Genomic DNA, 15,858 nt, shown 5'->3' with positions numbered 1-15,858 from the left:
ACGGAGAGACTGAAGTAATTGCTTCCGAGATAACGAGGTTAACTACAATATTAGAAATTAAGTCCCTCGTGCAACGGGAGGGGGGTTAGAAGACTGCCCCCTGCACCTTTCTCTCCTCCGGACACCCAGTAACATCAAGTCTCAAGCCTAGTGTCTCCAGTGAGAGACAGAGGGAGACAGACAATGCCTAAGAGACTCCATAAAATAGTCTAAAAAAAATCCAGCGTGCTGAATGGATAGAAAAAAATAATAAACTAGCCCCTGGAATTAGAGTTATGAGTCATAGAAACCCCTAACGTGCAAAGGGGATAGAAACAAGCCCTTGGAAACAGCGCATAAGGGCACCACTCTCCAGCATCACCTCCAGCTTGAGCGAGAAAGATGATAAATGGACCCATGGCCAACCCATCACCATCACATGATGGGTGACAGACCCCCATCACCCATCAGAGCCGACGCCCAACACGCTACATTATCACAGGAAGAGAGACAGATGAAGAGGGTAAGAGACGGGGAGAGATACACTTCTCCTGCTCTGCCACACACACACACACACACACACACACTTCTACAACCTCCTCGTGGGAGAGTTGGAGGGAGGGAGAGAGAGAGAGAGAGAGAGAGAGAGAGAGAGAGAGAGAGAGAGAGAGAGAGAGAGAGAGAGAGAGAGAGAGTCACACCTCCCTATCATCAACACATTAGGCAGTGCGCCCCAACAATATCACTGTTGTTGGGGATGGCCGTGATGACAGTGAACTGGTTATGGAGATCACAGGGCACTGCCGCCTCCCCTTCACGCCTGGACACCACCACCACCACCAACACTGCATACAACACCCACCAACAACCACCTCATCATGACCAGAACACGCACAAAACTCATCACCACCGTTCATACCACTATTACAGTGTAGATACACCATCATCACTACACACACTATCATCGCTACATCAGATAGGGAAGGTAAAGTCAAACCTGACATAATGCAAGAAACGTAACCCCTAACTTAAGACATCAGAAAACCACATTACTGTGTATGTGTGTGTGTGTGTGAGTGAGTGAGTGAGAGAGAGAGAGAGAGAGAGAGAGAGAGAGAGAGAGAGAGAGAGAGAGAGAGAGAGAGAGAGAGACGATACAAGTAGTATCTTGGCCAATAACATCATATACAACCACCGAGTGTATGGACAACAACAGGTCAAAATGTTCACCACACACGAGGGCTGCAGGTTACAGTCTGGTCCACCCCTCACGATTCTATGGACGTACAACTAATCAAAATACAGATGCTAAGTTGTATCTTTCTCAAAAGACGGTCCATGAGATGTAGAAAAAAAATGGGGGGTTAAAACTACTGTTCCATATTATTTGATCGTACCATACCACAATAAACAAGTGACGAGACCCTTCCGTGTTAACCAACGCTATGTTCAGTTCGGGATGGTTTGCCTCAGGGGGAGGTTCGCTTCCGTCCACAACGGTTGTCTTTTCATGAATTCGGTGGGCTACTTACCACACGCAAAATCCCGCAGCAAATAAAATGGGAACCTGCAACCCCCTCAATACTGTGCCTCCAAACATAACAAACACCAGGAGAACTTTACAAGGATAATTGGTACATGGCCGTCAGCACCCAGCACTTATATCTTGTTACCTTTCTAAACTACACCACCTCCACGAATAACTTAAGACACACGCGACGGGTTAGACTAGACTGGACTGGAGTTTAATGATCTCAGAACTGTGTATATAACGACTTACCAAACAGCTTTATTACCCCCACAAATGTATCGTAAGGCTTCACGAGGAACGTTTCTACCAAACTCTTATTCTAAAATGTTCCCATCTTCCCTTATTAACAAAGATGTAAACATCATTAGTCCACAGCACTCGAGGTGATGGCTGTTACCACATTGCCAAACAGGTACGAATTTATGCCTCATTAAAGGAAGCAATTAAGATCATATTCTATAATCATAAACTACAGCGTAAAAAACAATATTCAATAGTAATTCAATCTAAGTCACAAAATACATATCATATCACATATTATCTTACGACTACTGACGAATGTATTGCTTAGAATTCTTTAACTGTTATCTCACACCTAGCTGAAAATGTCTCCATAATAATCTTTAATACATCCGTCAATACGTTAATGATATTCGTGAATAGCGAAACATATTCAATCTTCTGTGGGCTCTTGAAATTTCTCTCCATTCACCATGACTGACTTTTTTTTCTCTGCCATCAAGTGGTCGTCAGTACATACGTTGAGCCGCACCTCAGCGGTGGTGCTGGGAGGAAAGCCTTTCCTTCCTAGTTGTGGCGTCTGCTGGTAAGACCGCCATACAGAAATAGCAGGTGCTCACGTTAATATCATTATTTAAACAAAAACAAAATAAAAAGCCAAAACAAGGCCACATGCCTTCAAGTGAAGGGTAAAATGTGAGACGCGATGAATCAGCCGGGAGTTAAATACACTTAATGACAACTAGATCATCAAATTCCTAAAATTTCGACCAAAATATTTGAATGCGAGTAAAGAATCATACCAGATATTCCTGGAATGATGGGTCTCCAACCGTCGTGTGTCGACTAAAAATATTATAGGAAAATTCATACCATCGTCGACATAACGTGGTGCATGGAGATAAAAAGCATATACAGACAGGATATATCATACATTCCTTCCTATATTTATAGTATGACACAGAATCACAGCCTCACGAAGTCTAGTATAATAAATCTGGTGATCAATATATAAGGCGCCTGTGTCAGGATGTCTCACACTAGCCTAGTGATTAACTCAAATTCTTTCCATGTTTTCCCGAGCGGTGACAGATGGCTGCCATACTGTCATACGACACAGAGATGTCATTCTCCACTCTCAATCACCCCAGCATTTGTGTGTACGATTCTTATTTACACCACAAAGAGTTAACTGCAATTCCCAAAGCTGAGTTGATCCAGGTCAAGTCCTGTAGATGGATGATGTTCGTGTTCACCACCACACCATAAACATCATTTACCAAGTTATCTTTCCTAACCACTACGTGCCAGTTAATCTTATAATCTTCAATCCTTTTTTTTTTTCCCCTCTCCACAAAATCCTTACAATCCTTGCAATTACAGCATCTTAGCGTAACGTCCCATTTGTTTACTGAGCTGTACATCACCGCCGTAAACACAGCAAAAAGTTTTGTCATATATTTCAATAAACAGCAATGACAGACGCGGCTGCCTACCCGCCCACTTAGTCTCTAGTGTCACGGGAACAATCATGTCCTTCCCGAAAACATTGCAGAACTGGTGCACCACAAACTCCTTGAGCAAACAACCTAATGCATCAAATCACCTTGTTCAGACGGGTGGAAAAGGAGGCCCTTCGTAACAACCCCGTGTCACTAGATGACACGCTGCTTTTAACACGGCAACGTGGGTCAAGGAATCACTAAGGAGCGGAACAACGTGTGGGGGAGGAAAGGAACACTCGGGAGTTGGGAGGTTGCGTCCTGCCACGCTCGCGTCTCACAACAGACTGAGCTGTGGCCCCATCAGAGCGGCGGCAGCGCCACCAGTCCTCTCCCTCCCTCCCTCCGCCACCTCATCCCACATCGTCGCTGGTGAATTCAACTTTGGTTATCATTATCATTCCACCGGACTTCGTTGTATGGCTGACGTCCTCTCACCACCAACATACAGTCAGTGTCTTTGCCACCACATGGCCATCCTAACACACACACACACACACACACACACACATATTCATGAACGGTTAATGTATTCTGTGTCATACACTACTGCATTTCGTCATCCGTTGCTGAATGGCTAATTTATTCACTGCCACTTGTAATGAATCAGATGCGAGACGCTTGTATCTCGTCCTAGGAAATTTGCTTGGCCAAAGGGCAATCGTGAGCCTGGGTCTCCCGTCTCTATATCCCCCTGAGTACGACGACCATATGAGCGTTGATCCCGACGGGATGAATGGTGAGCACGACCATCTTGGGTATTGATGGGTATGTGACGTGACCCCTTTCAAGGGCAGGTCAAAGGTCAGGCCATCATAGCCAAGGCTTGTGCAGTTGTGCTCAGGGGTCGTACCGACTTCTCGCCTCGCGTTAATCAAGAGATCAAATCGCAAGGCATAAAAAATATATATTACATACACAATATCGACTTACTTAATAAAGATCCCTAAACGACACACGATAAAAAACTTGAATTCAACATTCAGACAGGGTAACATATATATATATATATATATATATATATATATATATATATATATATATATATATATATATATATATATATATATATATATATTTCTTTCTTTTTCTTTCAAACTATTCGCCATTTCCCGCGTTAGCAAGGTAGCGTTAAGAACAGAGGACTGGGCTTCTGAGGGAATAGCCTCACCTGGCCTCGTTCTCTGTTCCTTCATTTGGAAAATTAAAAAAAAAAAAACGAGAGGGGAGGATTTCCAGCCCCCCGCTCCCTACCCTTTTAGTCGCCTTCTACGACACGCAGGGAATACGTGGGAAGTATTCTTTCTCCCCTATCCCCAGGGATTATATATATATATATATATATATATATATATATATATATATATATATATATATATATATATATATATATATATATATATATATATATATATATATATATATCCTCTCCCTACCATTTACAGTTACTTTGAAACAATCAAGTCCTTTAGAGTACCTTGAACTGATTGAAGTTCATTTAGCAGTTCACATTTTCTATCAAAAAGCGTGTGATCAGTTCAAAAATTAAGGTACAACTAGTATAACTTGACGGCTCCGCTGACCACCCGAAGATAATTAAAGGACCTCGAGCATAATTAGTGGCGTATCCTTCCCCAATAGTGACGTGTTATACACCGTGAGATGTGTGAGAAACCTATAATAATGTCTGTACCACACTGCCACTTCCTTACTGTACCACACTGCCACTTCCTTACTGTACCACACTGCCACTTCCTTACTGTACCACACTGCCACTTCCTTACTGTACCACACAGCCACTTCCTTACTGTACCACACTGCCACTTCCTTACTGTACCACACTGCCACTTCCTTACTGTACCACACTGCCACTTCCTTACTGTACCACACTGCCACTTCCTTACTGTACCACACTGCCACTTCCTTACTGTACCACACTGCCACTTCCTTACTGTACCACACAGGACCAGTGGATGTGACGCCCTTTACCCTCATGTGTGATGCGAGATAATTATCATCATCAGCGCGCGGTAATGGCCTGATAATTTCCACTGTGGGGCTTCCGATAATTATAACCACCGATCGACCGATCCGTGATGGATGCTATCAAGGCTTATGACATTAATAACCTTAAGGCAACGTTATTAATAACCTTGTGGGTTAGCCCTATCTTGGTACACTACTCCCGTGTGTGTAATGCTTATACAAATAAGTGATTTACATACACTACCATCGCCTGGGTGATGAGCCTTATTACGTGCTACTATGATTACCATAGAATCTATATTTCCTCAATACCTGATGTAATGATCATTGACCTAACCAAAAAAACCGAACGATCACGACACAACAACCAAATTACCAGCCCTCGCTGAAGAAAAAAATTATATCTGTTTCACAATGAATCAAACTGCTATTGAAGTAAGTGAAGCCTACCTTTACCCCAAAACACAGATGGGCGAAGAAGACATAAGTCAAGGCGGCCACATAGCATTGACCTTCATCTGGGAGGATCGAACCTGTGTTTCGAGGTTTCAGAGTCTGGTGCCACAAGACCATTCACACCACCATGCTGCCCACGACACCAGCCAGCTCAGAATCAAGAGAGATCTTTGCAAAGGGCACAGTTGCCTGGTTTACATAGGCGTCTACTGCAGACCTGTGGCATTGGAACTGCAATAATTATCATCTTCAACGAGACGGTACGACCCCCTGAGCACGACGGTACGACCCTTGAACACGACGGTACGACCCTTGAACACGACGGTTCGACCCTTGAACACGACGGTACGACCCTTGAACACGACGGTACGACCCTTGAACACGACGGTTCGACCCTTGAACACGACGGTACGACCCTTGAACAAGACGGAACGACCCTTGAACAAGACGGTTCGACCCTTGAACAAGACGGAACGACCCTTGAACAAGACGGAACAACCCTCAAGCAAGCGAGGCTATGTCAGTGGATAACGTCATCACACCTACTTGCGCCTATTGAGTTACGCTTCATAATACTGTATTTCTGTGACCGATGACGTAACGCATCCTCTACAACCCCCACCCACCCAGCCAGCCAGCCTCTCAACACATCCTCGGGTATTCGTAACATCACGTTGCGACACAAGCCATTGGTGACGCATGCCTTCCTCACTTCCAACACTCCCTTGAAACCGATAAGACTTCTGTCTACATCGAGATCTTCATAAGCGTTTCTCACGGGGTTCCTCCGATCTGTCACTCCTCCTCTCACCACCATGGGACACCATCAGCTCTGTCGCTGCTGCCTCCTCCAATGCTCCAAACGTCATGGGTGTTTCCTCACAGCGAGTCACGACGTAAACATCCGAGTCTTCGGTGCAACATGATCGTGAAACACTCGGCGACCACACAAGCCCCAGCAGTCCTTTTCCCTGCCGACACCGGTGACGCTGCCCCTCAAAAAAGAACATGGGACCCAAGGCCCCCTTACCTACCCCAGAGAACGCCACCAGTCTAAAAACGTTCCAGACGTCCCCATAATAACATGTAATCACCTTAATCTCAGGTGAAGGTGGACCTTGTTGTCTCCTCCACTCCCACCACCATCCCCATCCTCCACTACCACTACCCGAGGGGGGAGGGGAGAGAGTGGGAGTGGTTGCCCTCGAGTGAGAGGAAACACTCACTGCCTCTCCCTGTCGCTCCTGTGAGTGGCTCTCTTGTTTCGTTCACAGGGAGAGAATTTGCTCCCCTCCTCTGGTGAGAGACGAGACCCCGCGCTAAAAATATGCGTGGGTGGGCCATATTGAGGGCGGCAAGAGGTATGTGCGGGCGGCCGGGGGCTATAAGTGGGCGGCAAGAGGTGTGTGTCTACATGGGCGGCCGCAACATGTATGCAGTGTGTCACTGATGTTTGTTGATACATCATACATTCATAATTCATAAGGCCAAGCTTAAGGAGACGTAGAGGTCACAAGTTGGTCAGATCAGGGAGACACGCAGGGTCACAGATTCACCAGTTCAGAGAGCCAGGAGAGGTCACACGATGACCAGGTCCGGCTTTAGTACAGTGACCACCACAAGAGAATTTGATAATCAGGCTCTGAAGTTAATAATAATGACAAAAAAGGACATGACAGAAGTACGACGTGAGTGGTGGTCATGATAAAGACAGCATATGATGATCATTAATGATGTATAATAATAATAATAATAATAATAATAATAATAATAATAATAATAATAATAATTATGATTATTATTTTTTTCTCCAAAAGAAGGAACAGAGAAGGGGGCCAGGTGAAGATATTCCCTCAAAGGCCCAGTCCTCTGTTCTTAACGCTACCTTGCTATCGCGGGAAATGGCGAATAGTATGAAAGAAAGAAAGAAAGAATAATAATAATAATAGCAATCACCGTGATATATCTACCTTACACTGAATCACAACCGGTCCACTACAGGAACCCAACTGGTATTCAGTACGCACACAAGGTCGCCGACAGAGAAGGACCCAGCCAAAACCCTCATGCAAGCATGACCCTGTGAACTGACCTGACGACTTAAAGAGGGAATGTGGCCCCAGTCTACCACCATCCTGGCTCTATATAGGAAAACAAACTTGTACACTACAGACTTGTACCTTACACGACCAAGCTGTAAAAGATCAATCACTTTTACTGTACTCTGAAGATCTAAATAAATAAATGTATCAAAACGTGCTTTTAAGTACAGAGAAGTGGTCAAATTATAAATAACGTCTAATTGAAAGTAACGCAAGTCAATGTTATACGCTTCAAAATGCTGTAAAAATTAGTGCAACAGATTTAGTACAATATATATATATATATATATATATATATATATATATATATATATATATATATATATATATATATATATTCTATGTGCAGTCAGTTCAGTATAACTTTATAATCATTTTTATTATTATTATTATTATTATTATTATTATCATTATTATTATTATCATCATTATTATTATTATTATCATTATTATTAATTTCATGATCATTATTACCATTATCATTACTCTTATCATTATCAACAATTTACAGTCCTAAAGAAAAAGCCTGGGAGGATATATAAAGGAACAACAAAATATTAAGAACAATAATATTGGGGTCAGACCAGATGACGAACTGCTGCGAAAACCAAGTGACCACCTCTCCATGGTGGAGCTAACTCTCTCTCTCTCTCTCTCTCTCTCTCTCTCTCTCTCTCTCTCTCTCTCAGCATCAGGAAATACCAGATGTCGACCTGTGTCAGGTTAATACGCAAGTCATGTCTACCAGTACGTGTGACTGCATCTGTCTCACTTATTATCATTATTCTCTCTCTCTCTCTCTCTCTCTCTCTCTCTCTCTCTCTCTCTCTCTCTCTCTCTCTCTCTCTCTCTCTCTCGTCACAGGGCCAGCACCAGGCCACAGAGACCCTGGCTACGGCCCTGGCCCTGACGTGTGAGCTGCTGGGAGAGTAGTACAGTCCACCACCCGACCCCCACGGCGGGTCTGGAACATGCGGCGTCACACCTGACCTTTGACTTCACCTGGCGCCAGCCAGTCCACCCCCCCCCCCCCTTCTGTCCCCTGTGGCTTACAACTTTCTTACTCCCAACCATCACCCTTATACATCTTTAGATCTCTCTCTCTCTCTCTCTCTCTCTCTCTCTCTCTCTCTCTCTCTCTCTCTATATATATATATATATATATATATATATATATATATATATATATATATGTATATATATTCCTTTTAATCCACGGGGAAATGAAACACGATAAGATGCCAAGTGCACTTTCGTGTAATGATCACATCATCAGGAGAGATACAAGAAAGAGAGACGTATAAGTCGATTGATATACAAGGAAGAGACGCAACTAATTCATATATATATATATATATATATATATATATATATATATATATATATATATATATATATATATATACATATATGTGTGTGTGTGTGTGTGTGTGTGTGTGTGTGTGTGTGTGTGTAAAGATAGAATCATACAGATATACAGATAAACAGAGACAGATAGCCAGATAGAAGAGAGATAAACAGATGGAGAAAAAGATATCTGGTACACAAGTCACGTTTTTGTCCTGGGGGAGGAGTGGGGAAGGGGGTCCGGCATGGGGGGTTGTTAATCCTGCCTGAGAAACGTACATCACAGTAATCCCATTTACCTCCCGCAGGGCGAGAGATGTAACATGATCTCTCTCTCTCTCTCTCTCTCTCTCTCTCTCTCTCTCTCTCTCTCTCTCTCTCTCTCTCTCTCTCTCTCTCTCACTAAGCCCCATAATCCGAAGGGGACCAGCCCAAATCTCAGAGTCTGACCCTCCACCATCTTAAGTACGTCCCACGTCAGATGTCGCTATAGGATTTCTGTCTAGGTTTCCATTGTGTTGCTGCCGGCAGTCTTGTGTTGTTGCTAGCAGTCTTGTGTTGTTGTTAGCAGTCTTGTGTTGCTGTCGGCAGTCTTGTGTTGTTGTTAGCAGTCTTGTGTTGCTGCCGGCAGTCTTGTGTTGTTGCTAGCAGTCTTGTGTTGTTGTTAGCAGTCTTGTGTTGCTGTCGGCAGTCTTGTGTTGTTGTTAGCAGTCTTGTGTTGCTGTCGGCAGTCTTGTGTTGCTGTCGGCAGTCTTGTGTTGTTGCTAGCAGTCTTGTGTTGCCGCCGGCAGTCTTGTGTTGCTGCTGCTATCGGGCGGCTTTGCTTGTGTTGCTTCTTGGCCTTGTGTTGAGGTTGGGTTCGTCGGCGATCTCTGAAAGCCGTCAGCTCTCTGGTGCAGATAACCCGTCTGATCTTGTACCAAATTCCTCGTGTTTCTAGTAAGTTTTCTTCTGCAAGACAATCTTAAAGTGATGAGCACTTGTCCTACCATCTAAACACCTCAACGTTAGGCCACTCTGTCACCAACCTAAGTTCAGAGTTTCCCCTCAGGGTGACCACAGGAGCCCCGGCTATTCTCAATAGCCCCAAGCAACCCCCCCCCACCACCCAGCATGTTCAGACGCACGCAAAAATAAAATGAGTTAATGTAGTGCGCCCCGACGTTAATCAAACCCAGTGTTTACGTTTTTCTTCAATCATAAAACCGCTCGGAGAATTCAATTTATGTTGTGGTTTCCTCAGCTCCCACCAGAGGGGGGAGACTCCGCCCTCTGTTGATGTTTTTGTCCATACGGTTCCCCGAGAACGGGCGGGAAAAACAGCGAGGCCAATTTCGGCAGTATAATTCACCGTCTCCAAACGGTACGAGCAAACGGTACGGCTCTTGGATGTAATGGTCTGGACTTTGAACCTGATCAGTGAAGGGGGGTCAGTCCGTCTGGTCAAAAGGCTAAGCCATTGTATCCAAGGGTCGTACTGTCGTGCTCAAGGGTCGTTTCGTCGCTGAGCGAGTTAACAACACACTGACGTAACAAGGTGACTCTATCATAAGTAGAAAACAGTATCTACGTTTTTGATGCAAGGCTCTACGTTCCTGCGTGCCAGGAGAGAATGGGATGGGGGGGCTCATCTGCCTCTGAGCACGAAGTAATACTGGTATTATTCAATTGCCGACACATCAAATTGCTCTAATTGGGAGTCTGGTGCTTAATGTCACGGGGTCCGTTACACCAGCAATACCAGTAGTTGACTCGAACTACCCAGGAAGACGTAATTATGAGACATTAAGGAAGATGAGCTTTGTGGTAAACATATCTGGATAATGGCCTTGGATGGTGAGATAGTGACCTTGGATGGTGAGATAGTGACCTTGGATGGTGAGATAGTGACCTTGGATGGTGATAGTGACCTTGGATGGTGAGATAGTGGCCTTGGATGGTGATACTGACCTTGGATGGTGAGATAGTGGCCTTGGATGGTGAGATAGTGACCTTGGATGGTGATACTGACCTTAGATGGTGAGATAGTGGCCTTGGATGGTGAGATAGTGGCCTTGGATGGTGAGATAGTGACCTTGGGTGGTGAGGCAGATGGCACGATAGTCTTAGATGATTAGAAGAGATAAGACGATAACCCAGACAGACTACCACGATAACCTTAGATCTTCAGACAGATCGTATGATAGCTAAAGATAAAGGGAGATAAAACACCATAGCCTTGGATAGTGAGGGATGACGCACTATAGCCTGGATAGTGAGAGATGCAGCACCATAGTTCAGATAGTAAGAAATGACTTGCGACAGCTTAGATAGTGAGGGAGGAGGCACCGCTGAACTGGACAGTGAGTAGAAATGGAACACCACAGCCTTTATTTAGCCTGTGGAAATCGGGCAACCTCAACTTGAGACGGGGGTCTAGCAGCCGTGGCTCCCTCTCAGAACTCGCTCACGAACTATATTCGTTGTCTTGAGAACTATGAAATTACGAGAAGACACTTCCCAGAAGACTTAACAGTAGTCTGTATTGTGAGCGAGTGCACCAGAGGGGACTTAACAAAAGCTTTATAGTCCAAACTCTCCGCTGAGGTCACCAAATGACTTTGTAGTTCAAAGTCAAGGAGGCTTTGAGGACGTGTATGAATGGGGACGTGTGCGCTATATGCCTTTGGCCCTAAAAATCAGCCCTTAAAAAAAGGGGGAGGGCAAATTTTAGGTATGACTACCCCAAAAGAAAGAGAAACAACCCCATTTCAACGAAAAGAACTAAAAATACACAATTCTACAAGACCTAAAATAATACTAGAAACCCCAAAAATACCAGAATAAAAGTCATGTATAGCACTGTCTCACCCAAAACATAGTGTAACACAAAAACAGGCCTTAAAGGAGAACAGATATCGAACCCTAACACAGTAGAAGACAATGAGAAAGAGCCATTGGGACATCATCATCGCTCTGTCTTACGAGACAATTGGGAAGGAGGCCTTTGAGACTTGAGATAAATCTGACCTTCATCTCGGTGTTTGTCTGGGCCATCAATGAGGTAAATCCTCCTCCTCACCATCCCAAAGACTCGTATGTGATTCTCTCCCCAGCGTTCGGTGATGCAGGGTCGTGAACACCGCTTTCCCGAGGGAGGGGGAGACGTGGCTCTTGGGCAGTCGGCACTGTAGGATCAAGACGACACCGCTTAACTCCTTAAGAACAACAGCACGACCCTCGGCATGGTAGCTCAGCCTCTGACCTGATCCCGAGGGCATGAGGCCATCATACTCAAGTGCAGTAAAAATCGCGCTACAAGGGTTGTATGTCGTCGTACTCGAGGGTGTAGTTGTCGTACTCAAGGATGAAGTTGTCGTATTCAAGGACGAAGTTGTCGTATTCAAGGATGAAGTTGTCGTACTCAAGGGTGAAGTTGTCGTACTCAAGGATGAAGTTGTCGTACTCAAGGGTGAAGTCGTCTTACCCAAGGATAAAGTTGTCGTACTCAAGGATGAAGTTGTCGTACTCAAGGATGAAGTCGTATTCAAGGATGAAGTTGTCGTATTCAAGGATGAAGTCGTCCTCAAGGGTGAAGTTGTCGTGCTCAAGGATGAAGTTGTCGTATTCAAGGATGAAGTTGTCGTACTCAAGGATGAAGTAATCGTACATAAGGGTGTAGTTGTCGTGTTCAAGGGTCGAGAGAAAAAAAAAATAACGTCACGACCCCATCCATCTGCGTTTTGAGATACGAACCCTGTGAACTCATAATGCCAGTCGAGACGACAGCAGATCCCGCCAAATTCCAACCAAGATCAGAAAACCAGAGAGCGGCTCTTCATCTGCCGCCGTGGCTGCTGCTGCTGCCCCCGAGTCTGTGGGTTACCATGTCCTCACACACACACACACACATGTATGGAGTCCGCCATCTATACTGACCAGGCAGTAAACTGTACATACGTCATCCATGGTAAGGTTGTTTGGCTTGGTGTGCAACCCTCCCCTTCTCCTAGGTACGGCTCATGTTAACATCAGCGACAATTACCTAATTGGGAACTCATTAACGAGGAGTGGACGGTGAGGCTCCATAATTGGGCTCTCGTGGTTAAGTTAATAAGTCTGGGTTGCGCAGGCAGGCGCTACAATAAGGCTCCGGAGATCCTCTCAATAAAGCTGGTGGCCAAGTCTGGCCCGGCTCGGGTGGGATCTATTCCTTGTTCCTTGGAAACACATTCCGAGGAGGGTAGATAACGCTGTCTGTCTGGGGCGTGGAAGCCAGCTCTCTCTCTCTACACACACACACACACACACACACACACACACACACAAACACACACACACACACACACACAGACACACACACACAAACAAACACACACACACACACACACACACACACACACATATATATATATATATATATATATATATATATATATATATATATATATATATATATATATATATATATATATATTTTCATACTATTCGCCATTTCCCGCGCTAGCGAGGTAGCGTTAAGAACAGAGGACTGAGCCTTTGAGGGATTATCCTCACTTGGCCCCCTTCTCCGTTCCTTCTTTTGGAAAATTAAAAACGAGAGGGGAGGATTTCCAGCCCCCCGCTCCCTTCCCTTTTAGTCGCCTTCTACGACACGCAGGGAATACGTGGGAAGTATTCTTTCTCCCCTATCCCCAGGGATAATACACACACACACACACACACACACACATACACACACACACACACATATATATATATATATATATATATATATATATATATATATATATATATATATATATATATATATATACACACGAATCAAAAATTACAATTTGGTAATTACACGCCCAGCCACACATGGGGCAAAACAAGTGTAAACCTCTCCGTGTGCAACACACAAACAGTAATCACACACACGCAAAGGGAGGGAGGGAAGGTGGGAGGGGAGGAGGGAGGGTTCTCACAGGCTTCTTGCGGAGTGGTGGGGAGGGAACGGTGGGGAGAGAGGCAGACCCCCGGGGAGACAGGTGAACACCCCCACACAATGACCAAAGTAAACATAAAACTGAGACGAACTTATCAACTGAGGAGCTGTGTCGTCCCTCATATTGTCCCTGACGCTCAGTGACCCTGGCGCTCGACCCCCGTCTGTCATAGAACTTCATACTGTGGCCAGACATCTGAGGTCACCCATGGCCAGAGACCTGAGGTCACCCATGGCCAGAGACCTGATGTCACCCATGGCCAGAGACCTGATGTCACCCATGGCCAGAGACCTGATGTCACCCATGGCCAGAGACCTGATGTCACCCATCCAGACCTGAGGTCATTCATCCAGATGGTATCAGGTCATCCTACGGGAGGGAGGTGGGCGCCTCTTACGCCTGGAGACCGTGTTGCCGACCTGCACTGAGGCTAAGGCCCTACATCAGCAGCGCCTGCCCTACACCTAAAATCCTGGGGCGAACCTAGAATCAAGGCTCGGGGAGACAGATATATAGATAGATAGATAGATAGATAGAGAGAGAGAGAGAGAGAGAGAGAGAGAGAGAGAGAGAGAGAGAGAGAGAGAGAGAGAGAGAGAGAGAGAGGACCCCCACCTCGAGGTGTTCTCGACCCGGTCGGCACACATGTACGAGACCCTCCACCACGAGTCCCTCCTACGTACAGTCAAGGACTCGACGATGTTCCCTGACGTACACGAGACAAAAAGATGGTCGACCTTCATCCTGGGGCCACGTCAGGTTTGGTTAGGGAAACTCAGGGGGTCACACGCACGACCTGACGCTTCCTGGGGACCCAACCTAACCTAGATTTGTATGTATGTATGTATGTGTGGACAAGGAAGTAACAAAAGATGGCCATCCTTTCAATAAACTGGTACAAAAAAAAACATGCATGAATCAATAAACATGAAAACAAATAAAGATATCTTTTGTGCTTTAAGTGCCGTTTCCCGCGTTGCGAGGCAGCGCCAGGAACAGAAAACCGACTTCGTGTGTTGCCGTGGAATCTCCAGCCGTCATGTATATACTACACCGGGGGCCGCCATGGCCTCTCACCCACACCCAGGCCCCACAGACCTGGTTACCTCTGACATCTCCACACCAACTGGTTCAGGCCGCGAACATTAGGTCGCCCAACAAAATACACAAACATAAAACCTCGCAAAAAAAAAAAAAGAGAAGGGTTAAACACACAAAGCCCAGTAAACAACCCGGCAAATCCACAGTCGCACCAAACAAATATATTTTACAAGAAATCGTCCATTTTTGCATGACGAGCGGCTTCCATGACAGCAGCACATGGACGCGTCGAGACAGAGATCGGAACCCCACCAAAAGCACACAGCCTCACCAATGAAATAACTCTCGCAAGTCTGCCACTGACGCGTAAACACCCACACGTGTTGCACTGCTCCCAGAACACAGCCTCGCCGTCGGGTCTTACTGTGACGAAGGGGGAAAAGAAAATACTATGTTGATAATGAAGCAGCAAGGGAGGGAGGGGGACGTCCACGACTACCACAACATTGGTGATAACACAATGAAGACAAGAGGGTGATGATGGGCGAAGACAACAGTGATGAAATCCACGAGACGCGACGACAGAAAATGAAAACATTGGAGGATAAAAAAAAAAGAAAACGGTGAGTGTGTCTGGGCGACGCGTGGGTCGTGTAGTTAAAAGATTCATTTACCCTCTGTCTTGCTGTAATGTGATGACGCGG

General features: G+C 45.3%; 1 protein-coding gene across 2 annotated transcripts in view; it reads right to left on the bottom strand.

The window, feature by feature from the left end:
- Timp (Tissue inhibitor of metalloproteases) overlaps nucleotides 1-15,858 on the bottom strand; it is an 81,526-nt gene that overhangs the window by 57,329 nt on the left and 8,339 nt on the right. The window contains exon 1 of one of the 2 annotated variants that reach the window (XM_071691746.1): nucleotides 3,357-3,553. The exons of the other annotated variant lie outside the window; for it this stretch is intronic. The gene's annotated coding sequence lies outside the window, so the exon portion shown is untranslated. Of the gene's footprint in view, nucleotides 1-3,356; nucleotides 3,554-15,858 lie in introns of those variants that run through there. 2 annotated transcript variants of the gene reach the window in all.

This window comes from Panulirus ornatus, chromosome 51 (assembly GCF_036320965.1).
Source record: "Panulirus ornatus isolate Po-2019 chromosome 51, ASM3632096v1, whole genome shotgun sequence".
Taxonomy (NCBI): domain Eukaryota; kingdom Metazoa; phylum Arthropoda; class Malacostraca; order Decapoda; family Palinuridae; genus Panulirus; species Panulirus ornatus.
Note: the sequence above shows the minus strand (reverse complement) of the source record. Positions and strands in the feature narration are given on the sequence as shown.